Raw genomic sequence first — 13366 nt, 5'->3', positions numbered from 1 at the left:
GGGCTGCGCCCCCACCTAGGGTTCCCTCCCTAGGGGTGGCGGCAGCCCCCAGATCCCATCTGGGTGGCGGCCACAAGGGGGAGAGGGGGAGGCGCACCTGGGGTGGGCCTTAGGGCCCATGTGCCCTAGGGTTTGCCCCCTTCCCCTCTTGGAGGCACCTTGGGCCTTGGTGGGAGGTGCCCCAGCCCACCTAGGGGCTGGTCCCTTTCCCACTATTGGCCCATGTAGGCCTCCAGGGCTGGTGGCCCCACCTGGTGGACCCCCGGACCCCTCCGGTGGTCCCGGTACACTACCGGTGATGCCCCGAACACTTCCGGTGGCCAAAACCATACTTCCTATATATCAATATTTACCTCCGGACCATTCCGGAACTCCTCGTGACGTCCGGGATCTCATCCGGGACTCCAAACAACATTCGGTAACCGCGTACATACTTTCCCTATAACCCTAGCGTCATCGAACCTTAAGTGTGTAGACCCTACGGGTTCGGGAACCATGCAGACATGACCGAGACAACTCTCCGATCAATAACCAACAGCGGGATCTGGATACACATGTTGGCTCTCACATGCTCCACGATGATCTCATCGGATGAACCACGATGTCAAGGATTCAGTCAATCCCGTATACAATTCCCTTTGTCTATCGGTACGATACTTGCCCGAGATTCGATCGTCGGTATCGCAATACCTTGTTCAATCTCGTTACCGGCAAGTCTCTTTACTCGTTCCGTAACACATCATCCCGTGATCAACTCCTTGATCACATTGTGCACATTATGATGATGTCCTACCGAGTGGTCCCAGAGATACCTCTCCGTTTACACGGAGTGACAAATCCCAGTCTCGATTCGTGCCAACCCAACAGACACTTTCGGAGATACCTGTAGTGTACCTTTATAGCCACCCAATTACGTTGTGACGTTTGCCACACCCAAAGCACTCCTACGGTATCTGGGAGTTGCACAATCTCATGGTCTAAGGAAATGACACTTGACATTAGAAAAGCTTTAGCATACGAACTACACGATCTTTGTGCTAGGCTTAGGATTGGGTCTTGTCCATCACATCATTCTCCTAATGATGTGATCCCATTATCAACGACATCCAATGTCCATGGTCAGGAAACCGTAACCATCTATTGATCAACGAGCTAGTCAACTAGAGGCTTACTAGGGACATGTTGTTGTCTATGTATCCACACATGTATATGAGTTTCCTATCAATACAATTCTAGCATGGATAATAAACGATTATCATGAACAAGGAAATATAATAATAACCAATTTATTATTGCCTCTAGGGCATATTTCCAACAGAGGTGGCTTTCCAGTGCCCTATAGGCGCTGCCTCATGTTCGTCTCCTACATCGTCGTCCATACCGTCGATGTCTTCGGAGTCGAAGTCGAGCATGTCGGTTAAATCATCGACGGTGGCCACGAAGTGGGTGGTGGGTGGGCGTCGAATTTCTTCGTCTTCCGCATCCCAATCCTGTTGGCCATAGTCCGGCCAGGGCTCTCCTGACAAGGAGAGAGACTTTAGTGAATTCAGAACGTCGCCGAAGGGCGAGTGTTGAAAGATATCCGCGGCGGTGAATTCCATGATCGGCGCCCAATCGGATTCGATTGGCAGGGGCGCGGATGGTTCAGAGTCAGAAAAGAGTCCGGCACCTTGGAGTCATGGGCTGCGCAGAGGATTATGCTGGTGTTTGGCTCGATCACCGTCGAGACTGCAGCCCCTGAGGCGGTGTCTAACCATCCGTCCTCGATTGGCGCAGCTTGCTCCGAGCTAGGGGTCGGAGCCGATGCGTGCGCGGCCTCTGGGGTACTGTTCGGCGGCAGAGCTAGGTCATACCCATCGCGACAGTGCGGCGAGCCCGGTTGTGGCTCGAATCCGTCGAAGATCAAGTCTCCGCGGATGTCGTCCGTGTAGTTCAAACTTCCAAATCTGACCTGATGGCCAGGGGCGTAGCTTTTAATCTGCTCCAGATGGCCAAGCGAATTAGCCCGCAGTGCAAAGCCGCCGAATACGAAGATCTATCCGGGGAGAAAAGTCTCACCCTGGACGGCATCGCTATCGATGATAGTAGGAGCCATCAAGCCTAACGGCGACGACACAGAGGAACTCTCAGTGAAAGCACCAATGTCGGTGTCAAAACCGGCGGATCTCGGGTAGGGGGTCCCGAACTGTGCGTCTAGGACAGATGGTAACAGGAGGCAGGGGACACGATGTTTTACCCAGGTTCGGGCCCTCTTGATGGAGATAAAACCCTACGTCATGCTTGATTAATATTGATGATATGGGTAGTACAAGAGTAGATCTACCACGAGATCAGAGAGGCTAAACCCTAGAAGCTAGCCTATGGTATGATTGTATGTTGTGATTGTTGTCCTACAGACTAAAACCCTTCGGTTTATATAGAGACCGGAGAGGGTTAGGGTTACACAAGGTCGGTTACAAAGGAGGAGATATCCATATACGTATTGCCTAGCTTGCCTTCCACGCCAAGTAGAGTCCCATCCGGACACGAGATGAAGTCTTCAATCTTGTATCTTCATAGTCTAACAGTCCAGCCAATGGAGATAGTCCGGCTGTCCGGAGACCCCCTAATCCAGGACTCCCTCAACTATGATGCCTCATGTGCGGCCGTTTATGTATATATGTATATAACCTGAAAGATGGCAGTCGTCGGCTTCAGCCCCCACGCATATAATGCGGGGGTGTTCACAGAAGACGCATGTTCACACTTGATCCAACGTCTTGGTCCATTAAGGAGGTGATAGCGCATCGAACTAGGCAATCAGACTATAATGCTTTAACACTTTCACTTAGCCAGAGGAGTTTGACAGTGGGGCTACTATATAGCCCCTGGTGGCTCTGCACTCATCTGAATTCGGGGTGCGTACATGCCTGGCCGGGAACGGCCCTTCGTTAAGGCGGAGGAATCCCGAAGATTCCGCTAGGTCATCGAGTGGTTGACCAGTCTCACGCTATATCATGACAGTCAGTTTTCGGCTTTCTCTACTGAGGTGCTCGTCCGGATGAACCAGGGCACAATCGCAGTAGTTCTCCAGGTGTCGCCTTAGCCGATAGAGCGGAATGTAAGGCAGCAAAACACAGGAGCCTGGCAAACCCAACATTTGACCAAAGACATGATTCGGAGCTGATGCATATAAGGCCAAACTCGCGACGCCGAACACTCCCTAAGGTATTCGGTCTTTATGGTGTAAACCGGGCTTAAGCAGTGCCCTTTGTAATAAGCCCCTGGTGTCCAGGTACATGCAATATTCTGACGTGGCCACATGCCAATACGTCAGCATCCTTCTCAATTGTACTGAGAATCTGAGGGATGTGTATCAACAAGAGACAGTAAAAAAAGGTTTACGCAGGGTCTTAATCTAAAAAGAATCCTTGGAATGGGTCCCTGCTGCACGTCTGCGCCTGTGTCTCCGTTGTGCCGCATCCTGGACGGGTGTAGCACGATGGTCATCTGTAAAAGAGAGGAACTTAGTTGACAAGTTGTCGTGCAAAAAGGTAGGTTATACTAAAGAAACCATGTACAGTTCAAGATGAGTAAAGTTGAGCCTAACTGCCACTTGTTTGCGCGCGTTGAGCCCCTTGTATTGTAATAGGGGTATAGCCATCAAACTTGTATCAATTACATATAGCTGCGCCGGACTCGTCTAACCGCGTCCGTGGTCTTAACGACCTGTCAGATGCTTTAGTTGGTGAGGTCGTTTAGTGTGCGGCTGCCAAGGCAGCCGCACGGTCTTCCACGCGCAAGGAGCGCTCAATTTTCCATTTACTGTAATGATGCCGCGTGGACCGGGCATCTTAAGCATGAGGGAAGCGTAATGCGGTATTGCGTTAAAGCGAGCGAAAGCTTCGCGTTCGAGTAGTGCTTGATAACCACTTTGGAACGGAGCGATGTGAAACATTAAATTTTCACTGCGGAAGTTATCGGGAAAGCCGAATATAACCTCTAGTGGCAGGGAGCCCGTGCAATGGGCCTCTTGGCCTGGCGTTACTCCTTTAAAGGTAGTATTACTGCGGCTAATTTTTTTTGGGTCTATCCCCATTTTGCGACTGTGTCCTGATATATCAGGTTTAAACTGCTGCCGCCGTCCATCAGGACTCGTGTGAAGTGGTATCCGTCAACTATTGGGTCTAATACCAAGGCAGCCCATCCTGCACGCCGGATACTTGCCGAGTAATCCCGATGGTCGAAGGTGATCGGTTGGGACGACCAGTGGCAGAACTCCGCGGTGATAGGCCCTGGGGCATGTGTCTCTAGGAGTGCCGCTTTGTTTCTCCCCTTTGTCACGTGTAACACGTTTACTGTTTTGACTTCTAGTGGGAATTTCTTCTGTTCCTCGGTGCTTTGCTTGCGAGGCTCGTCCTCATCTTCACTTGGTGTATCCTGCCCCTTATGTTCGGCGTTGAGCTTGCCGGACTGCTTGAAGACCCAACATTCTCTATGGGTATGATTTGCAGGTTTATCGGGGGTGCTATGGATCTGACATATTTGGTCAAGAATCTTGTTTAGGTTGGACAGTTCGTCTCTATTGCCTTTGGAGGGCAGCTTTTGCTGACCTGGCCGAGAGCTTCTGAATCCGGCGTTTACCGCCGTGCTCTTCGGGTTGTCTTCTTTATTCTGGCGCTTGTTTTTGCTGCGTCGTGATTTCCCGTTTCCGTCCCTGACTTCAGATGTACTTGGGTCGCTGGTGCTGCATCGGGTTAACCAGCTGTCCTCGCCCACGCAAAAGCGGGTCATGAGGCTTGTTAATGCTGCCATTGTTCTCGGCTTTTCTTGGTCGAGGTGTCTGGCAAGCCATTCGTCTCGAACGCTGTGCTTGAAAGCTGATAAGGCTTCGGCGTCCGGACAGTCGACTATTTGGTTCTTTTTAGTGAGGAACCTGTTCCAAAGCTTTCGGGCTGACTCTCCGGACTGTTGAGTTATATGACTTAAATCGTCTGCATCCGGTGGTCGGACATAGGTCCCTTGAAAATTTGCCCGAAAGGCGTCTTCGAGCTCTTCCCAACTTTCAATGGAGTTTTCAGGGAGGCTTTTAAGCCAGTGCCGAGCTAGCCCTTTGAGCTTGAGGGGTAAGTACTTGATGGCATGGAGATCGTCTCCTCGAGCCATATGGATATGGAGGATGTAGTCCTCAATCCAGACCCCAGGGTCTGTCATTCCGTCGTACGCCTCTATGTTTATGGGTTTGAATCCCTCTGGAAATTCATGGTCCAGCACCTCATCGGTGAAACATAGGGGGTGTGCGGCACCCCTGTATTTGGGTGTACCGTGGTGTTGGGATGTTTGTTGTGTTGCATTGCATGCTGCAGCGCGCTTGCGTGGCCCATAGATGGATCTGGTTGCATCGTCCTTTTGATGCGAGCCCCCACGTGGATCGCGTACTGGCTTATGTGCGGCGTCGTTTGCCGCTCTATGTTGGCCACGAGGTCGTCTATCCGACCGGATGGCCATTTTGTTTTTTGGTTGCGGGGGATCTAAGGCCTCCTCATCGAATTCAGGTAGCAACTTTCTCTTCGGGTAGCTCTTGGTGTGGCGATTACCGCCGTACTTCGCTGCAGTGTTGAGTACTTCACTCCTTCTGATTCTGAGTGTGTCTTGGGCAGCCCTGAGCCTTTGCTTCTGCTTTTTCAGACTCCTCGTAGTGGCAACAAGCCTTTGATGGGCATTCTGTTGCTCCGGGTGCCTGTCCGGTGTGATGTCGTCCGGACTGTTATCTTCGACGGAGTCGGGTTGTTCGGTTTGATTCTCCGTGTTGCCGTGGTCGGGCAATGGTTCACCCTGCTCTATCGCTGGGTCTATATGATCAATGTTTCTGCCGAGGCGGGATTTGGAGTGGCGCTTACGCCACCGCTTTGACTGCTTCTCGAGGGAACAACCCTTCGCTGCGTCCTTTCGTTCCTCATCGTCGTTTTCTTTGGGTGTGTCCACCATGTATACATCATATGATGAAGTGGGCGTCCAGTGCCCTGTGGGCAGTGGTTCCTATTCGTCTCTTGCATCATCGGCCATACCGTCGATGTCTTCAGAGTTGAAGTCGAGCATGTCGGTCAAATCGTTGACAGTGGCTACTAAGTGGGTGGTGGTGGGCAGCGAATTTCTGCATCATCCACATCCCAATCTTGCCGAACATAGTTCGGCCAGGACTCTCCTGACAGGGAGAAAGACCTTAATGAGCTCAGTATGTCACCGAAGGGCGAGTGCTGAAAGATATCCGCGGAGGTGAACTCCATGATCGGCGCCCAGTCGGATCCGATAGGCACAGGCGCAGGCAGTTCGGAGTCCGTGGCCGGGGAAGAATCCGGTAGTTTGGCGCCACGGCTCTCGTGAAGGGTAAGGTCGATACTCGGCTGGATCGCCGATGAAAATGCAGCCTCCGTGGCGGGGTCTATCCACCCGTCCCTGGATGGCGCAATTGGCTCCGAATTGAGGGTCGGGGCGGTCGCCGGTGCGATCTCCCGAACACTGTCCGATGGTAGAGCTAAATCATGCTCATCGTGACCGTGCGGCGCACTCGGCAAGGGCTCGAATCCGTCGAAGATCAAGTCTCTGTGGATGTCGGCTGTGTAGTTTAAGTTTCGAAATCTGACCTGATAGCCAGGGGCGTAGCTCTCGATCTGCTCCAGATGGCCAAGCGAGTTGGCCCGCAGTGCGGAGCCGCCGAATACAGAGATCTGTCCGGGGAGAAAAGTCTCACCCTGGACTGCATCGCTATCGATGATTGAAGGAGCCATCAAGCCTAATGATGACGACATAGAGGAACTCTCAATGAAAGCACCAATGTCGGTGTCAAAACCGGCGGATCTCGGGTAGGGGGTCCCGAACTGTGCGTCTAAGGCGGATGGTAACAGGAGGCAGGGGACACGACGTTTTACCCAAGTTCGGGCCCTCTTGATGGAGGTAAAACCCTACGTCCTGCTTGATTATTCTTGATAATATGAGTAGTACAAGAGTTGATCTACCACGAGATCAGATAGGCTAAACCCTAGAAGCTAGCCTATCGTATGATTGTATGTTGTCCTACGAACTAAAACCCTCCGGTTTATATAGACACCGGAGGAGGCTAGGGTTACACAAGGTCGGTTACAAAGGAGGAGATATGTATATCCGTATTGCCTAGCTTGCCTTCCACGCCAAGTAGAGTCCCATCCGGACACGGGACGAAGTCTTCAATCTCGTATCTTCATAGTCCAGCAGCCCAGCCAAAGGATATAGTCCGGCTGTCCAGAGACCCCCTAATCCAGGACTCCCTCACCCCGTTTTGGATGAATAAGGAGTGAGGCCTGCTTTCAGCCTCTTTATTTCCCCCTTTATCTTCCCCTGAGGGCGCCTGATAAGGCGCCGGCTCGAGCATTCTGGCTAGTACTGGATTGGCCGATCCTTCGGAAAGGGGGGTCGAACACCTGATCATCTTCGCCTTTGTTACCCAGTCCTGGTCAAAGAGCAACTTTTCAGAATGATGTTATGATAAATAAAAAGACAGCATGTTCGGCCACGGGATTACTTACTTGGGTATCTGGGCGATTACAGCTCAGACCCGCGTCCTCGGTGGTGTCCGGACATTTTATTTGTGGTCCGAAGAACAATGTGTACATCTCTTCGAGCGTCATGCCGAGGAAGTGATGAATAGTTCGAGGTCCTTCCCGGTTGAACTCCCACATACAGAGGGGTCGACGTTTGCAAGGCGGGACTCGACGAACTAGCATGACTTGCATTACCGTGACCAGACTGACATATCTCTCAAGGAGATCACGGATGCGACTCTGCAATATCGACACATCATTTACTGGCCCCAGTCCAGCCCCTTGTTGATCCATGACGTCAGTTGTGGTGGGGGGGGCCGAGCGAAAGGCAAGGACGGCTACCCACTTGGTACTCCGGGGAGCTGTGATATAAAACCACTCCCGTTGCCATAAACTGGACACCTCTGGGAAGGAACCCTCTGGGCATGGAACATTAGCGCCTTTGCTTAGTACGGCACCTCCGCACTCTGCGTGTCGCCCCCCCAATCATCTTCGGCTTCACATTGAAAGTTTTGAGCCATAGGCCGAAGTGTGGGGTAATGCGGAGGAAGGCCTCACACACAACAATGAACGACGAGATGTGAAGGATGGAATCCGAGGCCAGGTCATGGAAGTCCAACCCATAATAGAACATGAGCCCTCTGACAAAGGGATCTAGAGCAAGGCCTAGCCCTCGGAGGAAGTGAGAGATGAATACAATGCTCTCGTCGGGTTCGGGAGTGGGAATGACCTGCCCTCGAGCAGGCAGCCTGTGCGAGATTTCGATGGTCAAATACCTGGCCTCTCTTAGCTTCTTTATGTCTTCCTCTGTGACAGAGGAAGGCATCCACCGACCTTGAAGGTTGGATCCGGACATGGTTGAAGGTCCGAAGCACCTGACCTGAGCCTTGGGTGTTGGAACTCGAGGCGGGGGAAGGATTCGATTGAGTATGAGAGGGAAAAAAGGACATGCCTTGGCCTATTTATAAAGAGGGTGAATATCAAGCGTCCTCCTCGTGGCCGTTTGGAACTTGCCTAAAATCGAGGAGTCATACCAACGGGCACGATTGGGTTACCCATGTCCGTACTGATGAGAATCCCGTAATAAGGGGGACACGATCTCTGCTTCGACAAGACGTGTCAAGAAAACCGCCTCGCGATATGTGCAGTGCTGGTTGAGAAAAATGGTTCGAATAATGACCGGGCCATGGCATGATGTCATGTTGCTAAACGTATTAGTAGAATAGATTTGTGGTAATATCATTCTCTCTACGGTGGTATGTGGAACTTGTTCTGCAGAGCCGGACACTATCCTTGTGTTCAAAATCTTATATGGAGTATTCGGAGGAAGAACCCGCCTTGCAATGCCGAAGACAAATCTGCGCGCCGGACTCATCGTCATTGAAGCCTAGTTCAGGGGCTACTGAGGGAGTCCTGGATTAGGGGGTCTCCGGACAGCCGGACTATATCCTTTGGTCGGACTGTTGGACTATGAAGATACAAGATCGAAGACTTCGTCCCATGTCCGGATGGGACTCTCCTTGGCGTGGAAGGCAAGCTTGGCAATACGGATATGTAGATCTCCTCCCTTGTAACCGACCTTGTGTAACCCTAGCCCCCTCCGGTGTCTATATAAACCGGAGGGTTTAGTCCGTAGAAAAACATACAATCATACCATAGGCTAGCTTCTAGGGTTTAGCCACTACGATCTCGTGGTAGATCAACTCTTGTAATACTTATATCATCAAGAACAATCGAGTAGGAAATAGGGTATTACCTCCATTAAGAGGGCCCGAACCTGGTTAAACATCGTGTCCCCTGCCTCCTGTTACCATCCTCCTTAGACGCACATTTCGGGACCCCCTACCCGAGATCCGCCGGTTTTGACACCGACATTGGTGCTTTCATTGAGAGTTCCACGGTGTCGTCACCATAAGGCTTGATGGCTCCTTCGATCATCGGTAGCGATGCGGTCCAGGGTGAGGTTTACCTCCCCGGACAGATCTTTGTATTCGGCGGCTTCGCACTGCGGGCCAATTCGCTTGGCCATCTGGAGCAGATCGAGAGCTACGCCCCTAGCCATCAGGTCAGATTCGAAAACTTAAACTACACTGCCGACATCCGCGGAGACTTGATCTTCGACAGATTCGAGCCCGTGTCAGGTGCGCCGCACAGTCACAACGAGCACGACGTAACTCTGTCGTCGGACAGTGTTCGGGAGATCACATCTGCAACTACTCCGGCCTTCAATCCGGAGCAAATTGCGCCATCCAAGGGCGGAGGGATAGACCCCGGCATGGAGGCCGCACTCTCAGTGGCGATGGGGCCGGATACTGACTTCACCCCTTACGAGAACCGTGTCGCCAAACCACTGGATTCGTCCCCGGCCACGGACTCCGAGCCGCCCGCATCTGTGCCCATCGAATCCGACTGGGCGCCGATCATGGAGTTCACCTCCGCGGATATCTTTTAGCACTCGCCTCTCGGCGATGTGCTAAATTCATTAAAGTCTCTCTCCTTGTCAAGAGAAGCCTGGCCGAACTATGTCCGGCTAGAATGGGATATGGACGACGAAGAAATTCGCTGCCCGCCCACCACCCACTTAGTAGCCACTGTCGATGACTTAACCAACATGCTCAACTTCGACTCTGAAGACATCGACGACATGGACGAAGATGCAGGAGATGAACAGGAACCAGCGCCCACAGGGCGCCGGACAGCCACTTCATCACATGACATATACATGGTGGATACACCCAAAGAAGGCAATGGCGAAGGGACAGCGGAGGATGGCCCCTCCAAGAAGCAACCCAAGCGCCGACGTCAGCGGCGCCGCCCTAAGCCCCGCCATAGCAAAAGCAGCGATAACAACGCAAGAGAAAATAACACTCCAGTCGACTCCAGAGGAAACGACGACCATATTGCCCTGGTGGCAGAGCACGATGAAGCTGCAAGCGGCGAACATAGTATGGATCCGACGTCCGAACACGGCGACGCCGAGTATAAACCTCATCAAACCCCCTCTGGGGAGGAAAACAGTCCGGACGAAGATGCACACGTCATCCCGGAAACGCACTTGGAGCAAGAGAACCTCCATAGAAGGCTTATTTCCACAGCGAGGAGTCTGAAGAAGCAGAAGCAAAGGCTTAAGGCCGCACAAAATACACTCAACAGCAGGTGGAACAAAGTGCTCGATAACGAAGCAAAGTATGGTGGAAGTTACCACACAAAGAGCTATCCAAAGCGCAGGCTGTTACCTGAATTCGACAACGAGGCCTTAGAGCCCACACAGCCAAAAAATGAAACGGCCAACCGGCCGGATCCACCAGCTTGTGACCGCGATAGAGCGGATAACAAATACACACATAAGTCAACACATGATGTACGTGAGGACTTGCGCCAAAAATCTGGTATAACCAGATCCATCTATGGATCTAGGAAGCGTGCTCCGGCACAAAATCAAAACCAAATACCACAACCATCCGAACGCCATGGTACATCCAAGTACAGGGGTGCTGCACACCCCCTATGTTTCACCGATGAGGTGCTGGACCACGAATTCCCAGAAGGATTCAAACCAGTGAACATAGAGGCGTACGACGGGACCACAGACCCTGGGGTCTAGATTGAGGACTTCATCCTCCATATCCATATGGCTCGCGGAGACGATCTCCATGCCATTAAATACTTGCCCCTCAATCTTAAAGGACCAGCTCGGCATTGGCTGAAAAGCCTCCCCGAAAACTCAATTGGAAGTTGGGAGGAGTTTGAGGACGCTTTTCTGGCCAATTTTCAAGGGACCTACGTCCGACCTCCGGATGCAGACGATTTAAGTCATATAATTCAACAGTCCGGAGAGTCCACCCGAAAGCTTTGGAACAGGTTTCTCACCAAGAAGAACCAAATCGTCGACTGTCCGGACGCCGAAGCCTTAGCAGCTTTCAAACATAGCGTCCGAGACGAATGGCTCATCAGACACCTCGGCCAAGAAAAACCGAGAACAATGGCAGCCCTAACAAGCCTCATGACCCGCTTTTGCGTGGGCGAAGACAGCTGGTTAGCCCGCAGTAGCACCAGCGACCCAAGCACATCCGAAGTCAGGGATGGCAATGGAAAACCACGACGCAACAAAAGCAAGCGTCGAAATAAAGAAGATAGCCCAGATAATACGGCGGTAAACGCCGGATTCAGGGGCTCTCGACCAGGTCAACGGAAAAGGCCTTTCAAAGGACCGTCTGGCCTAAACAAGATTCTTGACAAACTATGTCAGATTCATGGCACCCCCAATAAACCTGCAAATCACACCCACAGAGAATGCTGGGTCTTCAAGCAGGCAGGTAAGCTAAACGCCGAACACAAGGGGGGAGACACCAAGCGAAGACGAGGACGAGCCTCGCCGGCAAAGCACTGGAGGACAGAAAAAATTCCCACCTGAGGTTAAAACAGTCAACATGATCCATGTGACGAAGAGGAGAAGCAAACATGCACTCCGAGACACACGTGCCATAGAGCCCGTCACCCCTAGGTTCAACCCCTGGTTGGCCTGCCCGATCACTTTTGATCGCGGGGATCACGCGACAAGCATCCGGCACGAAGGATTGGCTGCCTTGGTGTTAGACCCAATAATAAACGGATACCATCTCACACGAGTCCTCGTGGACGGCGGCAGTGGTCTAAATCTCATATATCAGGACACAGCCCGCAAAATGGGGATAGACCCGACAAAAATAAGCCACAGTACTACTACCTTCAAGGGAGTAATACCAGGCCTAGAGGCCCGCTGCACGGGCTCTCTACTACTAGAGGTTGTATTCGGTTCTTCCGACAACTTCCGAAGCGAAAGGTTAAATTTCTACATCGCTCCATTCCGAAGTGGCTATCAGGCACTACTCGGAAGAGCGGCTTTCGCTCGTTTTAATTCAATCCCGCATTACGCTTCTGTCAAGCTTAAGATGCCCAGTCCATGTGGCACCATCACAGTTAGCAGAAATACTGAGCGTGCTCTACGCACGGAAGAATGTGCGGTGGCTTTAGCCACCGAGCACTAGACGGCCTCACCAACCAGAAAAAATGATAGGTCATCAAGACCACGGACACGGTTAGACGAGTCCGATGCACCACTATGTATACATGAGATTGGTTTGATGATCAAGCCCTCCTAGATGGTACCAGGGGATTCCCGCGTGTAATCAAGGCTAGTCCGGCTCAACTTGACTTATCTTGAATTTTAATGGTTTATTGATAATAACCAATTTTTTGGCATGGCGACTTTCACCTAAGTTCTTCTCTTTTACAGATGACAATCGTGCTACACCCGTCCAGGACACGGCACAACGGAGACACAGGCGCAGACATGCAGCAGGGACCCGCTCGAAGGTTTCTTTTTAGATTAAGACCCTGCGTAAGCCTTTTTTACTGTCTCTTGTTGTTCACATCCTCCGGATACTCAATACAACCGAGAAGGATGCCGACGTATTGGCATGTGGCCACGTCAGGATATTGCATGTACCTGGACACCCGGGGTCTATTATTAAGGGCATTGTTCAGCCCGGCATGTGTTATAAAGACCGAATACCTTAGGGAGTGTTCGGCGTCGCGAGTTTGGCCTTATATGCATCAGCTCTGAATCATGTCTTTGGTCAAATGTTGGGTTCGCCCGACTCCCATGTTTTGGTACCTTACGTTCCGCTATATCGGCTAAGGTAGCACTGGGAGAACTACTGTGATTGTGCCCTGGTTCATCCGGATGACCACCTCAGTAGAGAAAGCCGAAAACTGATTGTCATGATAAAGCGCGAGACTGGTCAGCCACTCGATGACTCAATGGAATC

Source organism: Triticum urartu, chromosome 7A (genome assembly GCF_056163025.1).
Source record: "Triticum urartu cultivar PI428250 chromosome 7A, HENAU_Tu73, whole genome shotgun sequence".
In the NCBI taxonomy this organism is placed as follows: domain Eukaryota; kingdom Viridiplantae; phylum Streptophyta; class Magnoliopsida; order Poales; family Poaceae; genus Triticum; species Triticum urartu.
The sequence above is the reverse complement of the archived record's forward strand: the minus strand, read 5'-3'. Positions refer to the sequence as shown.